General features: G+C 47.4%; 1 long non-coding RNA gene across 1 annotated transcript in view; it reads left to right on the top strand.

The window, feature by feature from the left end:
- The first annotated feature begins 916 nt into the window (after positions 1–916).
- Positions 917–19,347, top strand: part of LOC113258186 (uncharacterized) — a 34,916-nt gene continuing 16,485 nt past the window's right edge. The window contains exons 1-2 of the long non-coding RNA XR_003317166.2: positions 917–1,212; positions 2,389–2,524. This is a non-coding gene — a long non-coding RNA (uncharacterized LOC113258186). The remainder of the gene's footprint in view (positions 1,213–2,388; positions 2,525–19,347) is intronic.

Here is a 19,347-nt window from a genome sequence, read left to right as displayed (position 1 = left end):
CCTCCCCTGGGCTGTGAGTGGTTTCAGAGCTGCTACAGCCAGAACACAGTGTCCCCCAGCATCCTTCTATCACCAGTGCCGGTCTCACTCCTGCTTTTCATTCCTTTGGAATCTTGCTAGCAGCTCTTGAAAATGCACCGGAGTGATCATAGCCATTGCCCAAGGAGCTGGCAGAAGAACGAGTAGAAACAAAAGAAGTGCTTCCTGAAGACAAGCAAGGTTTTTAACCGTATGCTCGTTGAACTCTTCCAGCTGTTATCTCAGCCGACGGCATTCTAAGCCATGGCCTTGCTGTGTGAGGATCGGCTGTCCAAGCCGGCAGAGGAGAGGAAGCCATCGCCTCCTGGGAAAGGCCGAGCTGGATGCTGTGGACATCTGCAGGCTGCCCGTGGCCCAGGATGTTTCCGGATCAGCAAGTGCAGCCCGTGGGAGGCAGCTCAGGGCGCAGAAGGAACCCAGGGCGAGGAGCTGGGAGGAGCGGATTGCCTTGCCCTCTCCCAGCCTCGGGAGGAGATGCAGATCACTCTCAGGGCCCCCGGGAACCCCATGGAATCGCCACGCTGAAATGAGGCACACGGAGCTGCTCTTCTCAGATTGCAGCTGTCTTTTACTGGGTACGTGCTGTGGAGAAAAACAACTCTTTCCCCTCCCGTTCCCGGGATGGGTCTGAGGGACCCATGAGACCCTCACACCTACCAGAATGTTCCTTCTACAGTATCTATTTCACAGTTACCCCCATTAAACCCAGCTCTGCATTCTCTATGCCCACACAATATTTACACATTAACCATTATCTCTAGTTGTAGACCGAAGGTTCTGGTTAATCTTTAACAATTGGGGTTGGGGGGCGGTCAGAACTGGCAAGGGGAGTGGGCATATTGCCCCTGATAACGTAATTCATTCACGGCCCCAATTCACGTCTGTCCCATGGCGACGCTTTTTGCCAATAACTTTTCAGTTTCTCTCACTAAACAGGTGGAGTCTATTTCCTCGCCATTTGGATATGGACTCAACCAGGTGGCTTGCCTTGGCCACCAGAAGAGGGCTGCCGGAGTGACCATGCAACAGACTTCGAGAAGCCCTGCACGAGCAGGGACACTCGGCCCAGTCCTCCTAGCCAAGGCCAGCCTTTACCAGCCGACAGTCAGCCAGCCCCAGAGCACGAGTGGGCCCTGCCCAGACCAGCAGAGCTGCTGAGCTGGCCCCAAACACGTAAGTGATAAAATGTGGGAGGCCACTGACGTTGTGTGGCGGTTTTTTATGCAGCGTTATCATGGCAAGAGATAACTGATACCCCCTGTAAAGTGAAGGATGACCCCTTCTTAATGTTAGGGAGAAAGTGAGTCTCAGAGGGAAACAGGATTTTGGTAGTTTTTCTAGAAAGACGTGTAGGTGTTAAAGTTGGAATCTCTTTGTGTCACTGTAAGTTTCTAATTCTCATAGGCAAGTGCATTGACTCTACCATAGGCCCAGCCTTGCTCAGACCCCCCCGGGGGCCAGTCCCTCTCCCATTCTAGTCAGACTTAGGGAGCCCTCTAGCACTAGCTCAGAGATTCAGAAGTTCAATGTCAGGCAAGGTCGCTATGGTGTCTGTTCTCTTCTCATCTTCTTCCTGGTGACTGAGTCCTGTTCTGTTCGCAGAGTCACACAGCTGTGACCTTCTTGGTTCTCAGGGTCCACACATTCTCCACTCCTTTGAGTTACTGGAGCCCCGCTGCTGACGTATGTTTTCTGAATTGGGAGCGCCACAGACTGCCTATTGCCACAGTTACGGGTCTAGGGTATACGTAATAAACGACAACAATGGACTACCTCTCCTCTATAAATTATTCTCTACATTCACAACGGGATTCTGTCTCCTCCAGGCCCCAAATGCCTACTCTACTCTGGAGGAATGCTTTTTCTGTCTTGGGTCTCATCCTACCACCAACCCAAACCTTTTCAGGACAGAGAATGAAGATATGGGGAGTCTGGCCATGGGAGACAGCTACTGGGACACTAGTAGCTGGATTCCAGGGAAAGATGGCGTCCAGGGCCAGGCCACGTGGCTCTCCTGATTAATATGAGCTGAGAATAAAAGATTAAGAGACCTCTGGTTTCATCAGCAGCTAGAAACTGCCTTAGCAGCTGGATAGTGATTCAGTTTTAACCAAACCTAATTAAAAAGAGAGAAATTAGGGCAGAATTGCCCCAAGTGTAATATTGGGGATATTAGGTATTGTGGAAAAAAAGGGGAGACCATTGTCATAAAATATGAGGAACACTGGCTAAGCCTTTAAACATACTTCTTGGTTGTAGTTCTTGGAAATTTTTCCAAGTGATTATTTATTGTCAGTCTCTAAAAGGGAAGTTTTTAAAATGCATTAACCTCAGGGTTCTTTATCACAGAGTCTGTCCAGGGACATTGTGGAACATGGATGTAGTGAAGAAGTGTGACACTCAACATTCCAGCAAGGGCAAAGAGGGCCCACGTGATGGTCTATGCAGAGCAATCCGAACGCAGGAGAGAACGGAGGCCCTAGAGGTACCGGGAGAGGGGCAGTGCCGAGCTGACATGCAACTCAGTTTGGAGACACTTGGGAAAATGGGGACACCTCCCTGTAGTCAGAACTGGCAGCATCTTTGTGCCCTAAGGATATAGTCAAAACTGGAAGATGGTTCTAGAAAGGCTGAGGCTTTTGCTTGCTGGGGAGTAGATCCTACTCAGATCTCTCTCCAACCAAAAGCTGGAGTGTTTGTGTCAGGAACCATCCCTAGGAGGAAAGAGGCTGTAACTCCCCTTCCTCCTACCACCGCCAGGACAGGACGCTGCCTCAAAACCCAGTCGGTTTTTGTTAACTGTTCAAAGCCCGGATCAGAAGCCTGTATCCTAATTAGTACTTTGGAGTTGTATGGTCTGCCAAGTCGTATCACTCTTGCTTTGATCTTCTCGTTTTCTCAACTTAGAATTTTTATGACGGAGAATTCTTTAATATCTTTATTTTTTTTTAACTTCCTGGAGGATATTTACATAGAGATATTTGCAGTCCTTTATGAAAATTAAGGACACAGATTTCCTTTCCTCTATAGATAGGTCAACACGTAATTTCCTGTTCAAACAAATTTGCTTCAGAGACAAGAAGGGGGCACTGTTAATAACTCTCTTGGAAGGAAGTGTCCCAGGCAAACTGCAGAGTGTGGTCACCTGCTCACACGTGTATAAACATCTGTGCGACATGGAGTTTTGAGAACAGATGTCAGAGTTTGATGATGCTGTAGAGATGAGGGGCCAGGGAGAAAAGACGGGTTAGTGGCCCAGAGGGACTGTGGGCGTGGCTAGTGCCAGACATCCAGAGAAAGGAAATGACTGGTTATTATGGCATGTGTAGACTAATACAGTTGTGGGCACGTCGACTTTGGAGGACATTGGAGATCATATTAAAAGGCAGAGAAAAAGCTCTCCTTCTGCAAATTTTGGAGAAATGTTCTGTCTTTGAATTAGGCTCAAGTTGAAGCTGATAAATCTAATCTTTGTGTGGTGGGGGGGCTCCGGCTTCCCCTCATTCGCTCAGTACACTGATAGATCTTTGCCACAAGGGACTAGGGGATGCCCAGGGAGAGCAAGGGTATTTAATACCATTAAATACATGCTGATTTTCTACCATGGGATATTCGAAACCAAGAGGTATTAGGATTTGTAAATTATATTTCATAGAATCACTATTATCCATAAAGCACAATCATATAATGGCAATTTAAATAAACCGCAGTCATTATTAATTAGAGCTGTAGTATATGTCCAGAATTAGAAAACAGAAAATTCTGTAAGTGGGAGAAACTTAAGACTAATCTCATTGACATTGGTTATTTTTTAAAAATGTTTGCGTGCGCACTTCTCCTTTTCCTCTCCTTCCCCTTCCTCCCCATTATTATTATTATTATTATTATTATCATCATCATTAATAGTAGTAGTGGTAGTATTGTTTGCGAATGTTAATGAACATAGAACCAGGCACTGTGCTGAGTGTTATTAATCTTGATACCATTGCTAATGAAGTCCCCATTTTACAGATGAGAAAGCTGAGGTTTGGACATGATTTGTCTAAGATCAGAACAGTAGGAAATCTGGTTACTATGGCGTCACTTGTTACAGTTGTTAAATGCTTATTAAATGCACACAGTTATTAAATGCATATTAAATATGTTACAAATATTAATGCAGAGAGAAAGCTCTGCTTTAGTATTTTGTGAGGAAGTTTATGTCTTACAATTAGGCTCAAGTTCACTATCAACAAGAGCTTGCCTTTTATTTATAATTTTTTTTTTATTTTTTAAAGATTTTATTTATTTTAGAGAGAGAGAGAGTGTGTGCTCAAGTGGGGGAGGAGCAGAGGGAGAAGGACGAGTGGACTCCACGCTGAGTGCGAAGCCTGATGTGGGGCTCGATTCCACGACCCTGAGATCATGACCTGAGTTGAAATCAAGAGTTGGAGGCTTAACCAACTAAGCCACCCAGGCGCCCCAGGAACTTGCCTTTTAAAGCAGGTAGACAGCAGCATGCTGAGAGCGATTCCTAGACGCACGCTAGGGCTCCCCAAGGGCCAAAGGCAGGCGATGAATGATGGCGCCTATCGTCAAACCACCCTTAACAGCCTGCCAGAGCTGAGAGGGATGGATGGGAGCGGGGTGCAGAAGGCATGTTCTGCCATCCATCGGCAGGCACATATTCCTCGGAGCCTGCCAGAGATCTTAGCAGGCAACAATTCTTCAATCTGAATGAATTATGGAGAAAGACAGCTTGTGAAAACTTATGTGAAATTTGGAAAGACTGTTAGCCTTATTGTTCTCAGTCATAAACTGCACTCTTAAATTAAAACGTCCAAGTTGTTGGTGCCAAGTAAAGGTCTTGCCAGGTGTACTTTAATGAATGAAAAAGAGTAACTTGTGATGATGATTTGTATGTTGTATTCAATTAGGTACTGAGTGGTTTAAAGAGAGTTTTCAATGACATTTTTCGGATTATAAAAATAATGAAATCATTATAGAAGTCACAGGAAAATGTTCAAAGAGTAGTCACCCACAATGTTATCTCCCACAGTGTACATAGATTGTTAAATCTTGTCCTTTTCACATCATAGCATACTGAAGCATTTTCCTCTGCAGGTAAGCATTCTGTGGCAATACTTTTAATAGATGCATATTATTTCATTGTGTGACTATGTTCTAATTTATTCATGCTGTCTCCTATTCCTGGGCTTTAATATTTTTAATTTTTTCCTATAATAAATAACACTGTGGTGAACACCCTTGCCAATAAATCTCTGTATATAATTCTGAAGGCTCCCTTACCATAGATTCCAAATCATGGAGTTATTAGGGAAAGGTGTAAACATTTTAAGACTCTTGGTGTGTGCATTGCCACATTCCTTCCCTTATAACGGTTCCTACCAACTTACTATCTCCTATGAGCAGTAAAGTGTTCTAAATTCTCCCAATTTTAATGAAACGAAATGACATTATCTCACTGCTATTTGTTAAAATGGTGATTGTGGGGTCCTAAAGGGTATATCTGGTCTTTATTTCTGGTTCCTGGCACAGAAATTCAAAAACCCTTGGGATTTCCTGAGTGATAGGCATGTCTTTTCTAGGTTAATGAGGTGACTCAGGAAGGGTCCCGTGATAGCATCAGAATGGGGGCTGGTCACCACGAAGACCCACCTATGTAATGAAAGGGTTGGAACTCTGGGTCCACTGGACCACTGGGGAGGGGTGGGACTGGCGTTTAATGAAGTAATCTTTATTTCATCATCAAACCTACCAAACGAAAAGCCAGTGAAAGCTCTGGCGTGGTTAGTGCAGTGCACCCAGTGTGGGTGAAACATACAAATGATTATTCATCTCCTGCCTTTGGTCCTTGGGAAGCCCTAGCCTGCATCTAGGAATCACTGTCAGCTTGCTTTAAAAGGCAAGTTCCCAGGGCGTCTGGGTGGCTCAGTTGGTTAAGCATCCCACCCTGGATTTCAGTTCAGGTCAGGATCTCAGGGTTGTGAGATGGAGCCCTTCCTCAGGCTCGTAGGCTCATGACCTGCTTAAGATTCTCCCTCTCCCTCTGCCCACCCCCTCTCAAAAAAAAAAAAAAAAGGCAAACTCCTGTTGATGGTAAACATGCCCTACTTCTAAGACATAAACTTTCTTATGAACTTACAGAAGCACAGCCCTCTCTCTGCATTTTAGTATTATCTCCAATGTCCTCCCAAGACGACCTCTCCATGTCTGTCCCAAGTGACCCTGTTAACCTTTTTTCATGGTTACATTCAACAGATAGTTTTTGCATACCCTCTATGTGCCAGGAAAGGTGGTAGATGCTGGGGATTTCATTAGGAGCAGAACCGGAAACAATTCCCACCTCTGCCTGTGGGGAGTGAAGTCCAGGGGTAGGTGGAGATGTTAATCAAATAATCACCTGTCATGTAAAATGGTACAGTGCGGAAGTCTAGGTGTTATGAGATCATGCGATAGGCAGATTTGACTTTGGGAGGTGAGGGAAGGCTCTCTCGAGTAGGTCAACGAACTGACCTCTGAAGAAAGAGAAAGAATTAACTAGGAGGAGAGAAGTGTGTGGAAGGGAGGAAGCATTCCAGGTGGAGAGTGCAGGCCATGCAGAGGCCAGAGCGTGGGTGAGCGGGGGCATGGTGAGTGAGGCATACAGCCGACGGGCTGGATGTCCAGTGCACAATGGGTGTCTTCTTAAGAAGACTTCAAGTGCCGGAAGGAACAGTATCCCGCTATCTCAAGAAATTAAGGGAACAAAAAGGCAGCGGTGAGGGAGAGGGTTGTAGACCATCCACTGGGGTAGGAGGCACTGGACCAGCTACTCAAAGAGATGGAGGTGTTTGCACAGGAGCCTCACAGACCTGGGATGTACCTGGGAGATTACAGGGGGAAGAGAATGGGAAGCTGACATCTAGGGATCCCAAAGATGACAGTGTTGACGAAAAAGAATAAACCGTCAGAGTTAAAGAGAGCCAAGGCCACTGCGGGGGGTTGGAAATTTATCTTCGGAGTGTGTATGTTGGACAAAACAAGACAATGAATGTGATAAGCATGCACAACTGTTCTCAAGGCCGAGCCTTGCCCCTGGGACAATGTCCCAGTGTCCACCAGCAGTCACCCACGTGCCTTTACTTGTGAGGAGTTTATCTTCAGAGGGCTAGCTTGCCCCCTGATCCTGCCTGAGTCTTGGGAAATGTGCATGCTGGGATTATGACAATTAATTATCAGAAAGGTAGCCACATTTCTCCCTCTCCCATAAAATATTCTGGAAACTTAGAGAACTTTAAAAGCTAAAAAGCTTTCATTTCAATTTAAAGGAAATCAGGTTTACTAAACGCTTTTACAAAAAGGTAATTTGCTCCGATGTTTAAAATTGGAGAAACATCTGACAAGGAAGAATGAAAAGCCCTGTCTGCATTCACATGTGCTCCGGAGACACACGAGAACGGCTGTGAGGTCCGTACCCTCAGCATGGCTCAAGAGGCACCCAGGGCAGGGCCTGTGTGGCTCAATGAATAAATAATAACAATTGATTCTGAATGTGAATGTAAAAATTAGTTCTTGTTCTATTGAGATTTATACTGAATTCAGAATCCAATTAGGTTGGGGACGTGATATTTACAAAACTCATCCAGGAGATAGAAATTTCCATCAATATTTTGTAATATAGATTAAGTTGGGGAGTAAGAAAGGAAGGATATAACTGTCCCTACTACCCCAACCCCCCCCCCGCCCCCCAAAGAAACCCCAATGGTTTAAAGCAGAATCAGCCTTCCCATAATTAATCGTGACACTCCTTCCTGCCCAGGGAAATAGTCTCAATCTTTCTCAACACCATGCTCTGGACGACCATTACCAATCAGCTGAGCAGAGTTGGCATACCTAGTGAAAGGTATTTGCAACCCCTTACCTCAAGGTATTCAGATCATCTGATTAAAATGGATATTGTAAATGAATTGTCAATGAATAAATAATAACCATCTCTGTGTGCCACTAAAAAGAATCCAACACTGCACCGTCCCAAGTTACCGGACATCCACACCAACGTGCCATCATTAGGAATAGCTACAGTTTTTGTTTCTGTTTTAAGTAGGTAAGAGTTGTGGTTGCTAATTGGGTACAAATGAACGGACTCGAGAGTCTGAATGTGAGGGTTCTATCCACTTTCTCCTAGTGGCGCAAGCTCAGACCCGCAGACACGTGTGAACATCCAGGTCAGGGTTGGTGGAGATAATGCAGTGAGGACACGATAGAGATAGAAGGGGGCTCAGGGCCCAGAGTTTTCCTAGAGGAAGCTGCAGGGTCATAAAGGATGCCCACATGGTCGCCTAAGACTTCAGAAAGAAGGCAGGGCCCCAAGACTTATCAGCATTACCAGCTGTCTTTTATGGAGCGGTCTGCACGGGCCAGCATCTCACTGTAATATCACAGCTATTATAAAACAAAATGCGATTGAGTAAATTTGAAGATCTAATTGGCTTTATTGATCGATTCATGAACCAGGCAGCATCTCGTCACATAGGGACACCATCCAAGGAGTTGTAGCAAATGAAAGGCTTTTATAGGAAGGAGGTTGGGGCAAGGAAGTTAGTAGCAAAAGAAAAGAAAGGACTGTCTCAAGCCAGGACATCTCCTTTTGGGGGAAAGGGACCTGCAGGGTTTCTAATCATGCACATGGCCTCACTAGTGCTGGTCAGGAAATTTCCCATGGACTTAAAAGGTCATGTTCCTGGAATATGTTGAAATTGTAATTAAGTGTTGCTTTGCTGTTGTGGGGGGTAAATGACTCCATTTTAGGTTTGTTTCTATCTCTCTCTCTCTCTCTCTCTCTCGATAGCTCTTTTTTTTTTTTCACATAGCCATACATAAAAGGGTAACTTTTATTCTTCTCCTTCGGCCCATGAATGAGCTAAGGCTCAAGGGTCACACAGCCCGTAAGTTTGACCCTTGAATTTGATCCAGTGACAGGGGCTCCAAAGAAAGCTCTGCAAGTGACCACACTAGGTGCTTCAGACGTGACAGGCATATGGCCCCAAAGTAGATATTGGGAGCATTAACACCCAGGGAAATACACACCGAGAAAGGCCTGAGATTGGGCAACAGGGGTGGGGGGTGGGGGGAACTGTTGGCAGAAAGAGTGAGAAGTCCCCAGAAAAAGTCAGTCATAGTTTTTTTTTTTTTTTTTTTTTTTTTTAAAGATTTTATTTATTTATTCGACAGAGATAGAGACAGCCAGCAAGAGAGGGAACACAAGCAGGGGGAGTGGGAGAGGAAGAAGCAGGCTCATAGTGGAAGAGCCTGATGTGGGGCTCGATCCCATAACGCCGGGATCACGCCCTGAGCCGAAGGCGGACGCTTAACCGCTGTGCCACTCAGGCGCCCCAGTCAGTCATAGTTTTGAGCAAAGTCCCCGGCCATCTTGTGAAAGAATGTAAGAACAGGCCAGCAGGTAGTCTAATCATATCAGGGACCACAAAACTCCCAGCGCGGATTCAAAATTGAAGGTTGACCTGATGCACATCGAGTTATCTTTACAGGATCTAAACCCCCTTGAATAACCAGACCAAGCGGAGCCAGAGAACTGAGTGGACCCTTCACCCCAATTCCGTGCCACCTTCCCCACTACACAAGCCCCTTCACAAATATACACGCATCCTTAGCGGAAAACTCGTCCAACGCTGCTTTGGGAAAGTTCCCCGGTGTTCTTTACTTGTTGCCAGTAAAACCCTCCCTTTTCCTATTCTTTGGCTTGGTTGTGTCTTTTGGCTCAATACGCACCAAAAGGCAAACCCAGTTCCGGGTAACAGGATGGGATGTTGGATAACCCTGCTGCTTCAGTTTCGCTTTTTAATTTACCCGGTGTTATTGAATACCAGGATGCATTTAGTTAACTGCTTCATTCAGAGCTGGCTGGCTGTGGAGCCGCAAGAGCTAGGAGGGCGTCAAAGAAATATGGCGTCTGAGTATGACGTGGGCCCTCGTGTTACCGTCCACGGGCCCGGGTGTGGCCCCAGCCTCCCTGCCCCCAGTGCCATCCCTGGACCAGCAGCTGGCCTCGCCTGGGTCCTTGTTAGACACAGAGAGTGTCAGCCGCCCCCCGGGACCTACCGAGTCAGAATCTGCTTTCTTAAAAGAAGCACTGAGCTGGGGGATACAAACTAGAAGGAAAGAGAGGATGTAAAATTTCAAAAGAACCAGCCAGCTATACTCAGAAAGAAAGAAAAAAGGCAAAAAAAGGTTATTGTAGTTGTTGTTGTTATTTTCTCAGAAAAAAAAAATAAGGCAATTTCAAGTTTAACTCAGGGAAGTAATTTTTCTCCCCCTTGGTAAAATGATAAGCAGGACCGGTTCATGTAAAACAGGATTAGAAAGACCAGAGATCTAGGAGAGCTGTTGTCACATCTGGCGGGCCCGAAATCGGAATGAGCTGAATAATGCAGTCTTGCTGTGCTTTTGTTTATGAGCGAGGCCCGGTGGGTGGCTTCGGGGCTGTCTTCTTCCTTGGTGACATCCCAAACCCAAGGAAGGGCATGTTGTTAGAAATTATAAAATGCCCATGATGTCTTGCAAAGGAGGTGGGAGAGTGGGAGGGATGGGGCCGGAAGGGAGAGAGACCAATGACCTAAGCCAGAGAAACAGGGAAAACCCTGGAATGGGGGCGGGTCTGCGGAAGCTGCCTGGACCTGGAGGATCTCAGACTTCTGCCTGGTGATGTGAAATTTCAGCTGTCTCTAGACACAGCTCTCAGAAAATAAAGAACAACTCTGTTGGCCAGGAAACCGAAATCTGTTTTTTTCAAAATGGACATAGCATTATTGTTTTCGTTCCTGATTATAAAATAATGCTTACTGTATTATGTTAGTCACCATACAGTACATCCCTGGTTTCTGATGTAAAGTTCGATGATTCATTAGTTGCGTATAACACCCACAACATAATATAATAAAAAAACATTAAAATAAGAAAAAATTTAAAAAAATTTTTAAAAATACTGTAAAGCAATTAAGAGTGAAGAAAAAATGTGAAATAGAGAATGAAAACCACTTCAAACCCCAGAGAGAACTATATATTGCTGTTACACACACGCACACGCACACACAGACACACACACCATCACATGCATGCAATTTTACACACCTGGTACCATGTAAGACACTTTCTCGATGCCAGGCCTGGAGAATGTAATGCTTCGCGCTCCTAAAACCCGAAGGGTGAATGATTCAGATGATCCTCTCTAGTTTGAGGACTTGACGTATACACAAATAATTAATATTAATCTTTAAAAAAAGTTTTAAGCCATTTTATTAAGTCGATGCTAAAACAACACTATTCCTCCTATGAAATTCACCTACAGCAGGGTGAATTTATACAGCTAAAAAACCAAAACAACCTAGCGAGTTAACCTACCCTCATTTAACTAGAATCTATAAGCATCTTTCGTTTGAGCTAATCTGCAGAGAAACATAGGAAAGTGGGGACGAGGGTTGTGGGAGAGACAGGGTCAGCATGGTTTCAGCGAAGCTGCTCTCTGCTGTGTGTCCGTGCGGCCAAAGCCCTGAGCTGGGGAGGGAGGAAGGGTTTAGTTGAGCACACTAGTCCACCTACTGATCCCCCCGGGGGGGTCTTCTCAGAAGCCCCAGGCTTGGAGTAGCTCTCTCCCCACTCTGAGACACAGTGGGGCACCCCACCCTGCAGCCTGAGAGCAACCCCTTGACTTACAGATTGGACTTGAGTAAATGCTTGCTTTGGACCCCCACTGCAGGTCACAAGTGGCTGGAATGGCTTTGGCGCTGCTCAGACCCCAGACTCCTCCCCTGGTCCAGCCCGCATGGGCCTCCCCACTCAGAGCCCCCGCCTCTGGGCTTCTCTCTTGTTTTTTGTTTTTTTTTAAAGATTTTATTTATTTATTCGACAGAGATAGAGACAGCCAGCGAGAGAGGGAACACAAGCAGGGGGAGTGGGAGAGGAAGAAGCAGGCTCATAGCGGAGGAGCCTGATGTCAGGCTCAATCCCGGAACGCGGGGATCACGCCCTGAGCCGAAGGCAGACGCTTTAACCGCTGTGCCACCCAGGCGCCCCTGGGCTTCTCTCTAGTTAACCTTAAGAATAAAACTGCCCGTTATTTTACCAGCAAAAGATGGAGTTATTTGGGAACAGCAGAGAATGGCAATCTGGGACAAGCAAGCTAGAGCAAAACCATAGGCAAGTCCAACACAGAAAGGAGAGGAACATTATGGAGAAGAAGGACGAAGTTGGGAGGGGTTGTTTCGAACAACAGTCCGTTGGAGAGAAAGCAAGAGGTCTCACTGGCCGAGTTGCAGGGGTGGTCGATTTCCTGTAGGAGCTGAACTGCCCATCTTTTCCTGTTGGAGCCTGTCATTGCGGACTCCTTCCTGTTGAGATTCTTCTGTGGGGATCGGTAACTCACAGTTCTCCCTGTAACTGACACCGAGTGCTACAGCCCCCTCCCAACCTCCCCTCCTAGCACCCCCAGCCCACTTCTGTCAGGTTTCCCTTTATGAATTCTCATTCTCTGCCTCGGGGGCCCAACGAAACCAACCACCTTGACCTTGCCTGGTGCTTGCAATCCCTTCCCTCTTCAGGCCCGACACGTGTGCTCCTGACCCCGCTCTGGCCATTTGCTGTGTCCCCACATTGCCTTCTCCCCTTGAGATTTGGCACCCATGCCCTGACCCCGGTCAATCCCAGGGTCAAGTGCCCTGTGACTCGTAGAGCTTCCAGCAAGAGTTTCAGCCGATGGCCCCTCCTTCCTCCGCCAGCCTCTGCATTCCAGGTTAAGTTTTCTCGGGTCAAGGCCTTGACCACCTCTCCCTCCCCACCCCTGCACCCCGTTTTATTTGCAAAACCAATATATCTGCATCAGGGAAGGTGGAGATTCAAGGGCGTAAGAGAAGAGTTAAGGTAGTTTCCATTACACCAAGAGGGGCAGAGAAAGGGGGCAAATTCCTCCACTGGAAATCCCACAACCATGAAAATAGATGAGAAAGTGGCATTTTTTTATGCCTTGCTCCTCGGAGGATAAAATCAGCATCATTTCCCTGTGCTGTGACAACTAGGTTGGAGGTGCCCCTTTAGGAAAAGGTTTTTTTCTTTCTTTCTTCTTCTTCTTCTTCTTTTTTTTTTTAATATAGAGTTCTTGGTCACTTTCCCAGATTCTTTTTAAAAAGTAAACAAACTCTAACCCAAAGGGGCATGCACGGGCGCACGCGGACACACACACACAACACACACACAGGGGTACACACTCTTAATTTGCATTGGTGCTAACCACTCCAGACACTTTGCCCTTGGGGCCAGTGCCCTTGGGGCCAGAATGAGGACCTGGCTCCCACCTGCCTCTTCTCAGGCAAAGGACGAAACGCTGAACATCACAGCTGAGGATGGACAGGTAGGGGCCAAGTCACAGGGCTTGCTGGCAGAGGAGAGACTGCTTGGCAAACCATGGGTATCAAGAAGGGAAAAGACAATAATTGAGCTCTGGGTATTATTTATAGACGTCTGGGGCTGGCTTGATGTGGACTCCAAACAAGCAGTTGAGTTGGTTGGAAACTCAAAGGAGCCATCTTGTGTCATGTTTTCACAAGAACCCTTGGGTATGAGGGAATCTTTACCTCTTCCTTTGGCTGATTTGGTAGGGTTCGTGCAGTCACCTTCTTCCTGTTTCTTCTTGCGGATCGTCAGCTCTGAAGGTCAACCTGAATTCACGCTCACCCTCTTCCGCTGAGTGATGATGTCTCTAGCGGTGCCCTAAACATAGATTTTACTTGCTCTTCAGAACGGTCCTCTGCGGAATGCAATTGGCAAGATGGTGACATGGGAGGTGAGGTGAGGTGCCCGAGGTCACCAGGAAGGATGGAGGAACTGGAACTGCTCTTCCTAGTAATCTGGCCTTGTTGGCCTTGCTGGGTAGACTTGCTGTGGCTCTATGGTGTGTCCTCCACGATCACAGCCAATGCTTGAATAACTGATTGGACATCCTGCCCCAAACCCTGGTTCTCATGTTATCCAAGCAATCTTGACTATTGATAGATCCCCCTAATTTCTTGTGTCATGTGGTTTTGTTCTCAGCATTCCTTGGTTAAGCTTAACTTGTAGGAATTGGGCTTGAACTTGTGCTTTGAAAGAATAATATTGAACACTCATTCATTCATTCATTCAACAAATACTTATAGAAATTAATCAGTCGAACTGGGAGACAAGGACTGTGCCTCGCACAGGGATCTAACAGTGTTCAGCATCTCTCTCTCCCAGCTGCCCCAGAGAACCCTGACACCTCACAGAGAAGTCTACAATTAGAAGCCAAGATGAACATGGAGAAGGAAAGAAGTAGGATGCTGTGAGGGCACGTGATAGAAGAGTCAGGAAGGCTTCCCTGCAGGGTGGCGTGTGAGCTGAGGTCTGGAATATGAGAGGGATTAAACAGACGGGGAGGGGTGGCAGCAAGTGCACTCTGGGCAAAGGCCCTGTGGCAGAGGGTGCCCGAGGTGCTCATGGAATGGAAAGCAGGCCCCGTGGCAGCAGCATGGTGAGAATGTGAAAGGCCGGACCGGGTCACCCCTGGAATCTCTTCTAGGGCCACAACAAAGGCAGCCCCCCAACATCTCAGGGGCTCAGTTGGGCTGGGGGACAGCAGGCTGAGCTGCCAGCTCTCAGAGAAGCCTGCGAAAGCAAAAGTCATAATGAGAGTGAATGCGATGGTGTGAGCCCTAAACCCGAGAAAACCCTGCGTCCCCACCTTCCTTTCCTTCCTGGGCTGGCTGCTGGTTGAGCACAGAGGTGGGGAGAGCCCTGAACAGAAGGCTCCAGCAAAAGCCTGTCATGGACCCTGGAGAGGGGAGGGGAGGGGAGAGTGCTGGGGACTGAGAGTGGGGACGGAGTCTTCAGGGCTTCCCCCCCTTTCCCCTGAAGAAGCTCAGCAAGGCTCCCAAAGGTCTGCCCAAGGCCTCAGATAAAGAGACTCAGGAAGGACAGTGCCTATGCTAGGATGCAAACATGTGACCGAGCACGGCTGACTTGCGGGTGGTGGGGTGCCCGAGACCCTGACTGCAGCTCCACTCAGAGACCACCCCCCACCTCCGGGCAGGTGCGGGAGGCCAGCCAGGTAAGCCTGGGTAATGGCTCGTGGTCAGGTCCGGACAATCACACAGAGCAGAGATCTGGTGGAAAATAGGAATCAGACGAGAGATATCAGAGGGAGTGATGTCTCAGCCAAGGAAACAGCACTTACGGAGACCGTGGGCAAGGGTTTGTGCTTTATCCTGACCAAGAGGGGCACGTGACCAAATGTGAAAGGTTTGGGGGAGAAGGGGAGGCAGAGAGGACAGGAGAGGGGTAAGGAGAAAGGAGTAAGAACAAGACAGGAAGGAGGAGTAGCGTAGGGAGGGATAGCCTGCAGGTGGGGGTGGGGGTGCCGCGGCCCAGCCCCTGAGAAGTCAGCTCGTTCATGCTCTGAGCTGCGCGTCAGCGGTCCTCACCGGGGCAGCGAACCGGGCTCCAGGCAGCTGAAGGTTCAGACACGGGTAGAGGCCTCACGTCCCTGCCCCCAGGGAGGCCAAGATGGGATCCTCCCGCCCCGCACAACATGCCACAAATTCCCACCCAGGCCCTGGCTTTGCCGATCGAAGGAGAACCCACTCCTTCAGAGTCTGAGCTCAGAGGCTAGTTAATTGTCACTTAGTATCATTAGCGTCATAACTACAGATTTCACCCTACAACAATCACAATCCCATATTTTACAGAAAGGGATAAGGACTTGCTTAAAAGCGGTTATGAAACACTACCCAAAACTTGCAAGTAAGGCAAAAGAATGGGCACCCTCTCGATGTCCCGGGGTGGGGGGGGCACTGTCCAAGGGGGCCTCCCCAGGACCGTGGAAGGAGACGCACCGTTGTTGGACTTGACTATTGCTCGCGGTCAACTCGGTGAAGGACGTGGCTGTCCTGGAGCGCAGCTCTCTGTCCTCCTGTCCCACCGTCTAGCGTCTCACTGCCACTTAACACCATAAGCTCAGTGAGTTTAACCTTCCACTAAATCTCTTTGAAGAATCTTTGCCCTTTTGTATTAGGCAGTATTTCTGTTCAAATGCTTGATGTCAACTTTAATTATCGTTGGGACTAGTTACTCAGCTAAAAGGATCCGTTTCTTGCCCAAAAGGTAATTATGAGAATAAAATCGGTCTGCTAAAGACATGTAATTTACTTGAATTTCTTTATAAGGCTGCCACAGGGATACAAGGACAGGAGGGTAACTCCTTCCCAGAAAAAGTGGAAAGACAGGGGAACACGCATCGCCGAATTCCCAGCTCTGCTCAGACTCCGTGGGTCAGGACGGTTCCTTTGAGGCAGCCACTGGGGGCGGAGAAGAAAGGAAGAGAGCAATACTTTCCCCAGGCATGGGCCAGAATGGGAGGTGAAATTTAATTTGAGACAGCTTTACTCTCATCACACTGATTGATCTGAAGAATGAATTGAGCAAATTGGCCCTTGGCTTGGGGCTTCTGGAGATAAACCTCATCTTCAGCTATGATTCCGAGACTTCTGGTGGCACAGCAATGCGGTGAACTCTGTCCAAAATCCAGCTAGCCAGCTGGGAGGGATGTTTCGGTGTCATTGCTGGGGTTTGACTGGATCATTGCCTGAATTCAGAGAATCTTTTGGCGTAGAACACCGATGTTGCTAGTTGAAAATGGCTGTTTTTAGCACCCCCTGTAATTGAACCGATGAGATATTTGGGTGTGGTGTGGCCAAAACGACAGCCATGGTCATAACCTGTCTCAGTCTGGTTGCTTCATTAGGAAACGGGGAATAAAAATACCCACCTTCTTCCTGCACTTGGATATTGACAAATCACCTGAGAAAAGAACACTTGACATTACACCACAGTATATGGCGTATAGAATGCCACAACGACAACGAAAGTTCCTCGGAAGGAGGGAAACATCCCATAGTGGCCAGTCTGTAGCAAGGCTGGGCCCCTGCTAGGCAGACCTTGTGAAGACTGTGCTCTGGAGGTGCTGAGAGCTTCTTAGTGGGCCATTTTTCTCTGGAGCCCCATCTCCAGGGGGCACTGAGGACAACACAGCTTTTGGCGGGGAGCATCGCTTGCACTGAACTCACCCTACTCTTGTAACTTTCCAATCACAGGCTTGCAGGCCAGGCTCATTGTTTGACAAGTCCTTCAAAAACATGGCAGGCTTCTCTTCAATTTGCTTCTAGCCGGTTCCAGGTGCCAGAAACAACATCTTCTATTTTTTTTCCCCAATCATATTCCCCAAGTCTGCTTTATTTCTTTGTTTCCCAACCTATGTTTTTCTATTTCTCAAAGTAATGTACCTATATTGAGACCCACAGAATCAACGGGCTCGAGGAGGTAACATTCTCCATGTGACCTTTGCCATAGGTCTAAGTCCCATTGGTTTACTTGAAAGTCCTAATGAGATTGTGCTGTGCAGAGCCTTTTTTGGTCTTATCTTTTACTATTTAGGGTCCAGAAGCAGTAGGTCTTTCTAACACCTTAAAGCCCTTCGTCTCTGAACTTTATAGCTTTCACTCTCTGCTTGTAAACCAGACACACTTGAGCTCATCTCTCTTTTATAGTACTGTAATCTCTTCTAAGCCCTGCAACAGCCAACACACTATCACTCTGGATTGTTCCAGCAAGTTCTTTAGAGTCACAGACTCAGCAAGCGTGTGGTCGGCTGCCACCTCACACCCACACGAGTCTCCATCTTTCCTTCTGCTACTTGTGTTACCCCACCACCGCTACCTGATTCGGCCAATGCCGCACAATTTTAGTCTTTTGAAAATGGCCGCCTCCCACCTCATGGTACAAGTTTTTGTGCTAGGTTGGCTAGGGTAGACTGCGGTAACAGACACGAATGTGTCATAGCTTAACACTTGGACAATGATTTCCCATTCACAGAACAGTTCAGAAAGATTCCAGAACAGCAGGGAGATTGTGTGTGCGTGTGTTTCTGCCCCACACGAGACATTTTAGAGATTGGGGTTTCCCGTGTGGCTTCGATGGCACCTTCCCATCATCCCATTGGCGGGAAGGGAAGAGAGATGTGGGAGGTTTCTATGGGCCAGGACGGGCAGTAGCACACGTTGCTTCGGTTCGTCTTCCATTGGCTAGAACTCAGTCACGTGACCACAGCTGACTTCACGAGGGGCTGGCGCATGTCGTCTGGCTGTGTGCCCAAGGAGAAGAAATGCATTTCTGTGAACAGCAACCGTGTCTGCCCCGGGGCTCAGACTCCTCATCCTTAACATTGAAGGAGGGCTGGCCTCCCAGGTCTACGAGGAAGACAAGGTCAGACGAGGCTGTGGGACAGCACCTCGAAATGCTAAGGCATGGGCGAAACATCTTGGGGTGCGGTAATAAAACACCAGGTAAAATACAATCAAACAGAGAAACTGTCTCTGCCTGGACTACATTAGTCATTTTTTTCCTTTACTCTAGACTATTCCCTTATGGAGAAGGATGCCTGTCCATCATCAGAAATAACCTCCAGCTATGTGCTTCTAAGCATCCAGGCACCATACATCTAGCACATAATTCTCTGCTGTCTTTCATAAATTGCCCTGGAGGAAGAATGTGTCAACCTTTTACACAAGAGCTTTGACAATAATGTGAGGCCTGAGCCATTTCTAGGTACTTTGTCTACAGTAAAAAAAAAAAAAAAAAAAAAGAGAGAGAGAGCTAGAAAAACAAACTGTCACTTTCGCATGGCCATGTGCACGTGCCCCACGTCTATGCCAACTTGAGCCGTGGCTCTCTCTTTCTCTCTTTTTAATTTGAAGTATAGTTGACACACAGTGTTACATTGGTTGTAGGCATACAACAGAGTGATTGGACAGCTCTCCACATTATACTAAGCCCACCACAAACTTAGCTACCATCTGTCACTACACAAGGCTGTTAGAATGCCATTGACTGTATTCCCTCTGCTGTACCTTTCATCCCTGTGACTTACCCATTCCAGAACTAGAACCCCGAACCTCTCACTGCCCTTCAACCATTTTGGGCCATGTCTCCTCACGAAGAGCCCGGTGGTGGAGCCCAGCCCCGCGGGGAAATGTTTTCAGAGTGAATACTGGAAAGCATGTATATCGGAGTGCTCTTCGATCTCAGGAAGTGTCCAAGGGGATGCGGAGCTGCAGGGAAGTCTTCTGGTGGCTTCTGGGTTGAGAGCAAGAGGCAACCCTTGTCTCTGGAAATACCTGAGGAGTTAGAAAAGTCTGGTGGCGGTGGAGTGGTTTCTGGGAAGAAAATCCAAGTGGTTCAATGGCAGGT

This window comes from Ursus arctos, unplaced genomic scaffold (assembly GCF_023065955.2).
Source record: "Ursus arctos isolate Adak ecotype North America unplaced genomic scaffold, UrsArc2.0 scaffold_16, whole genome shotgun sequence".
Lineage (NCBI taxonomy): Eukaryota > Metazoa > Chordata > Mammalia > Carnivora > Ursidae > Ursus > Ursus arctos.
The sequence above is the reverse complement of the archived record's forward strand: the minus strand, read 5'-3'. Positions and strand labels throughout refer to the sequence as shown.